The following is an 8719-nucleotide window of genomic DNA, read 5'->3' on the forward strand; positions in this document are numbered from 1 at the left end:
ACTCTGATTTCACTCTCCCACTGCTGCTTTTATTTTTAAAAAATGTGGTGGGAGGAACAGGCATAGAACCACTTACCATATGTATTTTGTTTGGCTCTTCATCAATAAGCTACCCTATTTCTCAGACACATTTGGGAAGGAGGGCATTTTTGCAACCTTTCTAACATTCATTTTGCAAAGCTTCTAACTTATATAAGCATAGACAAGGATCAAAATTAATCCATTGGACAATATTGGTGTTGTAGAATGTCGTGTGTGTTTTGTCATGCACAGAACACAAGAGTTCATTTGAATAAGGATGTGGTTCATTCAGAGTGGTCATTTTCAATTTTCCTAACTTTAATCAATAGTCCAACTGTTACCTTGCATGTGCCTGATCTTGTCTGATCTCGGAAGCTAAGCAGGGTCAGGCCTGGTTAGTACTTGGATGGGAGACCACCTGGGAATACCGGGTGCTGTAGGCTTATACCATAGTCTTTCAAGACTGAAGGTTGCCAACCAACTTCAATCAACCCCTTCCACCTACATTTGTCTACTCAAGAAGTCCTGGGTATAGTCTACAGTTTGCATGAGATGCCAGCTCACGTAAGCTAGACTTAAGGTATGCAGGGTGACCAGATGTTCTCTTTTTCCAGGCCATGTCCTCTTTTTTTAGCCTCATGTCCTGGAAAAGAACTTAAATGTCCTCCTTTTCCTTGTGAGTGGGCCCCTGCAGGCAGTGCATAGCCTTCACACAATTAATAAATGGCATGTAATAAATTATATGTAATACAGTTTAAAATTTAATAATAAGTAATACAGTGTTTTAATTAACCACATGAAATCATATACATAAGTGGTTTTCGCTTTTATTTTGTCATGTCCTACATTTTTCTTGGATGTCCTACATTTTGGGGTGCCTTGTCCTCTTTTGTGGTTATGACATCTGGTTACCCTGAACATATGATGCAGAGCACAAAGCAAACATAGTCTCCTAGAAGGAACATACTTTAGAAATGAATAAATCCCACTCTCAGCCGCTTACTCACATGATACCATACCAACCTAGCAGAGATGGCAAATCCAGCGCAGCTTGATCTGAGTGGGGTCATGAGTCCCTCCCCCCTTTAACTCGACTCAAAAACAAGCCCTAACAGGTGGACTTTCTAAGTTGCCCAGAGCATTTTGGGCACTCTAAAAGACTGAAGTCCTGAGTCTTTTCCATAAAAAAGTTAGCCAAGGCTCTGAAGAAAAAAATGGAGCTGCTGCTGGGGTGTGTGTGTGAGTCAGAGTTCTCTTTATACACTCCCCTGATATCATTTCCCAGTTTTGCAGATGGGGAACTGAGGCTAACAGTTGTCCCAACCTGGCCATGATCCAAAGATCATCTTGTGTATGTGCTCATTGAGTGGGGTGGGGAGAGATTGATTGACACATTCCAGGTGGTTCAGGAGCCTGTGGGTTGAGGGGAAGACTTTGAATGGCAATCAGTGTGGCAGACAAACATATATCAAGAAGGTGCAGATTAGGATCAGCTGAACCGATATAGCAAGGAAATAACAGCAAGTATTAATTAAACTCATATCTTCATCTTTCTTTTTAGTGGAACACAGGTTGACTACATAGAGGATTCATAGGCTGTCTTCCATTCACTCGCTGGCCAGATCTAGTCTGCTACATTTCAGCAAGGAGGTTGCATCATGTGCCCTCAGGCCTTCAGAGATTCATGTTGTGGGGCAACAGCATAGGCAGGCATAATCTTGCTCACCTACCACCATAGACTGCTTCATCAACCTGAAGCCTTGCCTGAATGGTCACCATATCTTAAGAAATCAGCGGCTACCTAATCCTAGAAGGTGACATGTCTGTCACATTATTACTGTGTTAGAGCCTAATCCTGTGGTCCGCGCCGTGCCTCCGAGGCATGGACCGTAGTCGCAAACGTAAGGCATGTTTGCGGGGCTTACCACCGGGCTGCTGCTGGAGCTGGCAGGCGCCATGGCAGGCGCCCGGGTTCCGTGGCTCGACGGTTTCCGTGACCGCCGGGCTACGCAATGGGAAATGGGGGCATGGTCGGGGGCGTGGGGGAGGCGTTCCAGGGAGGGGGGAGGTGTGTCAAAGGGCAGGGGAGAGGCGGATCTGCGGAGCAGAGCAGAGCTCCGCAGGATCCAGGGCGCTTGAGTAGGGCTGCGCACCCTACACTTTAGTGGCAACCAAACAGTTGCCGCTAAAGTGAGTAGCCCCATTGCGGGGCTGCTTCCCTTACTTGGGGGAAGGGGACGAACATCCCTTTCTCCCGAGAAGCCTTCCGCGGTTGCGCAAGAGGTGCTGGATCTGGCGGGAGCCCTCCGTGGATTGGGCTGCCCGACTCTTTTCAAACTGCATTGTTAGGCCAGAAAGTTCCTAGGTTGCAGGAATGGGAACTCGAGTTAAGTGACTTGAGTCAGAATCGCAAAACCACATGTTTTTCACTGTCTCGTGCAGACTTGAGGCAAACACTTGAGTCTGGGGCTACTGACTTGGAAAGCGCCATAGATTTGGATGGCTTAGATCACTCAGGCACAGCTTGGGGGTGCTGCTTGCATACTCTGATGTTGCACCCCTTCTGTGTTACTCAGAAGACCTCTTGTGGTGATCTAGAAGCCGAGCATTCAGATCTGCATGAGCAGCAGCAACCAGCAGCAGGGTACATTACATTCAGTCAGGAGGCAGAGAAAGGGCTGGAGGTGGAGAGAGGAGACCTCTCTGACTGCCCCCCACCACAGAATGCAGTGCATGCTCAAGCTGCATCAGTAGAGGGTGTTTAGTGAGTATTAGGCTGCAGAGTGGGGAAGCAAACAGTGCTCTATTTTACAGCACTGTTTGCTTCCCCACTCTTCCAAAGCATTGCATACAACTAGTAAACCTCCATCACTGTTCAACTCTGAAGTGTCTGCACTTTGCAAGTAAGCAACATGTTTTTAAACATATACAAACAGATAAAGAAAAAAGAGATGGGCTAATAAAAAAGTGCCACATTTAGGGTTTTATGCAGTACCTGGATTTTGTTCCAACTGCTGTTGCTTTCATACACTCATCTTTTAAACAGAATATGGGGAGGGGAGGATTTAAAAATGTTTGCAGAAGAAAAGCACTGTTAGGAAGAAGGGTTCTCTGCATCATTTCAGGGTACATTCAGTGTTTGTAACAGGAATACCAACAGACCCTTAAAGCTCCAGCAGATGATACTATAATATGCTGTCCTTGTGATGGTGAACCACATGAATAAGTTAAAAACCATTTTTTTAATCTGTTTTAATACAGCCAGTTCATGCTGGAATGAAACACACATTGCCATGCCAGAGCTATTAAAATTAACAATGATTCATGTATATATTTAACTCACATCTGGCATTTATTGTTGTCTTTGGTGAGAAAGCACAAAGCTGATTGCTTTTTCTAAGTGATATTAAAAGAAGGTGATCAACATGGAGGAAACAAATGGACTTCAATGGAGATTGAAGGTGGGTCCGACTCCATAGAATCTCTACGGGTTATATTACCAGGCCTGAGGAGTGATGTAATACTGGGGGCGTACTATCGTCCTCCAGACCAGAAACCGGAAGGGGACCTTGAAATGAAGAAACAGATCAGGGAGGTGACAAGGAGGTTGTAATCATGGGGGGCTTCAATTATCCTCATATTGACTGGGTCAATTTGTGTTCTGGCCACAAAAAGGAGACCGGATTCCTTGACATGCTAAATGACTGTGCCTTAGAGCAGCCTGTCATGGAGCCCACCAGAGGACAGGTGACTCTGGATTTAATATTGTGCGGTACTCAGGACCTGGTTAGAGATATCAATGTTACTGAGTCATTGGGGAACAGTGATCATGCTATGATCCGTTTCGACATGCACGTTGGGGGAAGAATACTGGGCAAATCTCTCACAAAAACCCTTTACTTCTGACGAGCAAACTTCCCTCAAATGAGCAGGCTGGTTAGAAGGAGGTTGAAAGGGAAGGTAAAAAGAGTCCAGTCTCTACAGAGAGCATGGAGGTTGCTCAAACCAACAGTAATAGAGGCCCAGCGGAAGTGTATACCGCAAAGGAAGAAGGGATCGACTAAGTCCAGGAAGGTGCCCTCATGGCTAACCAGTCAAGTTAGAGAGGCCGTAAAGGGCAAGGAAGCTTCTTTCCGTAAATGGAAGTCTTGCTCTAATGAGGAGAATAAAAAGGAACTTAAACTGTGGCAAAAGAAATGTAAGAAGGTGATACAGGAGGCCATGAGGAACACGTGGCCAGCAACATTAAGGGGAATAATAAAAGCTTCTTCAAATATGTTAGAAGCAGGAAACCTGCCAGAGAAGTGGTTGGCCCTCTGGATGGTGAGGCAGGGAAAGGGGAAATAAAAGGAGACTTAGAGATGGCAGAGAAATTGAATGAGTTCTTTGCATCTGTCTTCACGGCAGAAGACCTCAGTCTAACATAGTCAGCCTAACATCTATACCGGGTAAGATGGTGGAATGCCTCATCAAAGACAGAATCTCAAAACACATAGACGAACAAGCCTTGCTGAAGGAGAATCAGCATGGCTTCTGTAAGGGTAAGTCTTGCCTCACAAACCTTTTAGAATTCTTTGAAAAGGTCAACAGGCATGTGGATGTGGAAGAACCCATGGACATTATATATCTGGACTTTCAGAAGGCATTCTACACGGTCCCTCACCAGAGGCTACTAAAAAACTCCACAGTCAGGGAATTAGAGGACAGGTCCTCTCAAGGATTGAGAACTGGTTGAAGACCAGGAAACAGAGAGAAGGTGTCAATGGGCAATTTTCACAATGGAGAGAGGGGAAAAGCGGTGTGCCCCAAGGATTTGTCCTGGGACAGGTGCTCTTCAACCTCTTCATAAATGACCTGGAGACAGGGTTGAGCAGCGAGGTGGCAAAGTTTGCAGATGACACCAAACTTTTCCAAGTGGTGAAGACCAGAAGTGATTGTGAGGAGCTCCAGAAGGATCTCTCCAAACTGGCAGAATGGGCAGCAAAATGGCAGATGCGTTTCAATGTAAGTGTAAAGTCATGCACATTGGGGCAAAAAATCAAAACTTCACATATAGGCTAATGGGTTCTGAACTGTCTGTGACAGATCAGGAGCAAGATCTTAGGGTGGTGGTGGACAAGTCGATGAAAGTGTCGACCCAATGTGCGGCGGCAGTACATTTATTCTCAAATGTATTGAGAACAAAACGGCTAATATTATAATGCCGTTGTACAAATCTATGGTAAGGCCACACCTGGAGTATTGCGTCCAGTTCTGGTCGCCGCATCTCAAAAAGGATATAGTGGAAATGGAAAAAGGTGCAAAAGAGGGAAACTACGATGATTGCTGGGCTGGGGTACCTTCCTTATGAGGAAAGGCTACGGCATTTGGGCCTCTTCAGCCTAGAAAAGAGACGCCTGAGGGGGGACATGATTATGCATGGGAAGGATAAAGTGGATAGAGAGATGCTCTTTACACTCTCACAGAACACCAGAACAAGGGGACATCCACTAAAATTGAGTGTTGGGAGAGTTAGGACAGACAAAAGAAAATATTTCTTTACTCAGCGTGTAGTTGGTCTGTGGAACTCCTTGCCACAGGATGTGGTGATGGCGTCTAGCCTGGACACCTTTAAAAGGGGATTGGACAAGTTTCTGGAGGAAAAATCCATTACGGGTTACAAGCCATGATGTGTATATGCAACCTCCTGATTTTAGAAATGGGCTATGTCAGATGAGGGCATGTCAGATGGGCTATGTCACGGAGGGCACCAGGCTGCAGGTCTCTTGTTATCTGGTGTGCTCCCTGGGGCATTTGGTGGGGCCGCTGTGAGATACAGGAAGCTGAACTATATGGGCCTATGGCCTGATCTAGTAGGGCTGTTCTTATGTTCTTATGTTACTCTATATGATTATATTTTTACCAGGGAAAACCTTCCCATTTTGATAGTAGGGGTGGTGTGGAGGAAAGACTTGTGTTCTACCTTCATCCCTATGGCATTCTTGTAGGGATACGCTGGCTTCTCCATAGTCAGCTTTGTCCACCAGAACACTGTCCCCAGTACAGCTGTTTACTTTTCCCCACTGAAGTGCCAGGTTGCTGAAGGCCTCAGGGAAAAGCCATACACTGTGTCCCCCCCACACCATGGTGCATCAATCCCTGGTGGTATGCACTAGCATGTACTGATCAGGTGATCCTCTGATGGGTGTGGGACAGTGTCCAACCTGACCAACCTCTATGTAGAAGATAAATAGGAGTGAATTCAGTGATTCATTTATATAGGAGGAAGTAACTTGAGGACCACACTGGAGTGGAAGGTAAACATGTCCTGTGTCCCCGTGAATTCAGAGTCCCAACAGGGAGAGAATGGGGATGCTTTACTCAGGCCCAGAAGTCCAAGGAGCCCAACCTGGGCTGGAAGACAATCACCATGAGGAAAAGAGTTGAAGATAAATTGTACACCATGCTTAAGGAAACTTAGGGCAAACTTGTTTCCCTGTGTCTACATGTGTTCAGATCTTATGAGAGTCTCTGGATCTAATCAGAAGCTATGCTCCAACAGAAGAAGCAACATTCTGATGAGTGAGCTGCCAGCCCCCGCCTAGAACTGTGCATGTGTGTGATCCAGTCTGAACAATACACTCAGATGGTGGTGAAGTGAGGATTCACTTGATATTAATTGATTATTAATAGATAATTCACATTATATTTGGATTCATTTAGCTGCATTATGACATGAGATTCCTCCCCTGTTCCACTGCAGGAATTCAAGTCTCCCCTGTGACTCATTCCTGTGATAAAATCATATTGTAGTATTCATTTCATTAATACCATCTCTGTGTACACACAGATGCATGGACACTTTTACAAGAAACTCTATGATTGTCCTTTTAGAGTGGGGGGTGGGTGGGAAAATAGGCCATTCTATGTAATATCCTGTCTCATGAACATCCCAGAGATCCTTAGTTCCTACTGACGTATCTTATGTACATGCAGAAGACAACAAGGCACAGAAACAGGAGGGGTGGACAAACACCATAAAAAGTGTGAGAAGAGGACAAATCAGTAGCATGCCTGTACAACAACATCTGAGACAGGTACTGAAAACTTTTCGGTATTAGCAGCCTTTACTTTATCACTAGTGGGTTCCAGCAATCACACAGACATTCAGCTAACAACAACAGGAGATTTAATAAGGCAGGTAAGACAAGGAAGCTTGCAATCGTCTGGGTGTGGGGGATAACAAAAGTCTTTAACCAGGCTTCTGTGGCCACCAGTTCAATAGCAGTACAGTATAATAGACCCTTGTTTCCCAGGACTTTTTTTTTATCACAGCTTGTACAACAGACTCAGGGCCCAGGCCAGCCATGCCATGCAGTGACTCGGAATAGTTGCATGGACCACGTTTGGAAGTGGTGCCAAATGTTCATCTGTCCACCTCCGTCTACAAGCTGCTGGTCCACTGGGGGCTGTAATCCTTATCAGATTTGCTGGATTACAGCAAGATTATAGGAGTGGCAGCCTCCTTCTCCCTCCAGTGCTGCTCCAAATTGCTTCTCCCAGCCTACTTGATATTGACAAAGAACCAAGTAGGCAGGGAAAGCAGGGCAGAAACCTGCCCCTGCTCATAATGAGCTTGAAGGGTAGCATCCCTGCTTGTAAGGTCCATGGCGGGCAGTGGCCCCTTCCCTGGGGTGGTAGGTGAGCATGAGGGGCTTACCCAGTCCTTAGATGACAGTTGGCGGCGGGTTAACAGACAGGAGGCAGGTGCAGATGTTTGATACAGCTGGTTTAATAGGGTCAGCTGCTTTACATTCATCAGGGCTGTTACTTCACAGCCTTACATATATTATGCCGACTGGTGCCGCCGACATCGAATGGTCCCTGGAACTGACCCTCGCCATCTCTGGAGGTTCTCTGTACAAGCCTTCAGCTCTGGTTCCTGTGGCCCGAGGTCTGGCCTCTTGGGGAATACCACCCTGCTGGACTGGGTCAGGCTGCCTAGCCTTGGGAGGGCCCTGGCTGGCTCTGCGCTGGTTCCCCAGCCAGCTGGTCCCCACTGATTGTAGTGGGCTTCGATCCCCCCTTTCCCCGGTCCCGTTTCTCCAGGGATCGCTCGCTGCGTCCAGGAGGACCCTGGGCCGGGGAAGCCTTCCCTCCAACTTTCTCTGGCCAGGGTGGACCCCCGTCCCCTGCCTCTGGAGGTCTCTAGCCCTTCCTTTAGACTGGGAGGCTGCTTGCCCTCTAGCTGTCCATGGGCCTTGCTCCCCTCTGGAAAGGAGCCACCTCTCTCTTCCCCTTCCAGGCTCCTTATGAGGCCTCTTCCCTCTTGGGCTGGCCCCACCCTTCCTGCCCATGTGCTTGCCAGGTGTTCCCAGCTTGCCCTCATTCCCCTTCCTGGGTAGGTACTCTGTACTGGACCCCAGTCCTGTGAGTACTCGGGTTTTACTCTCAAGGAGGCCTCTACCCCCGAGGAGACCCCTACTTCTGGGGAGTTCCCTGCCACCCATGCTGGATCCAGGTGACACTGCTCCAAGCCACTTCTCTTTGCAATGGCCAGAAGCAGTAAGTACAGGGTTCCAGGTGTCCCTTGCTCCTGGTAATTTCAAACAGAAGTTCATCTCTCTCTCTCTCTCTCTCTCTCACACACACACACACACACACACACACACACTAGCATCAGTCTCTTTCTCCAATAAATGTGGCTACTGATGAAAAT

At 47.0% G+C, this 8719-nt stretch overlaps 1 pseudogene; it reads left to right on the top strand.

Annotated features, from left to right (window-relative positions):
- Window positions 1-342: 342 nt before the first annotated feature.
- Window positions 343-464, top strand: LOC136650578 (5S ribosomal RNA; annotated as a pseudogene).
- The last annotated feature ends 8255 nt before the right edge of the window (window positions 465-8719 follow it).

Source organism: Tiliqua scincoides, chromosome 4 (genome assembly GCF_035046505.1).
Source record: "Tiliqua scincoides isolate rTilSci1 chromosome 4, rTilSci1.hap2, whole genome shotgun sequence".
Taxonomy (NCBI): Eukaryota; Metazoa; Chordata; class Lepidosauria; order Squamata; family Scincidae; genus Tiliqua; species Tiliqua scincoides.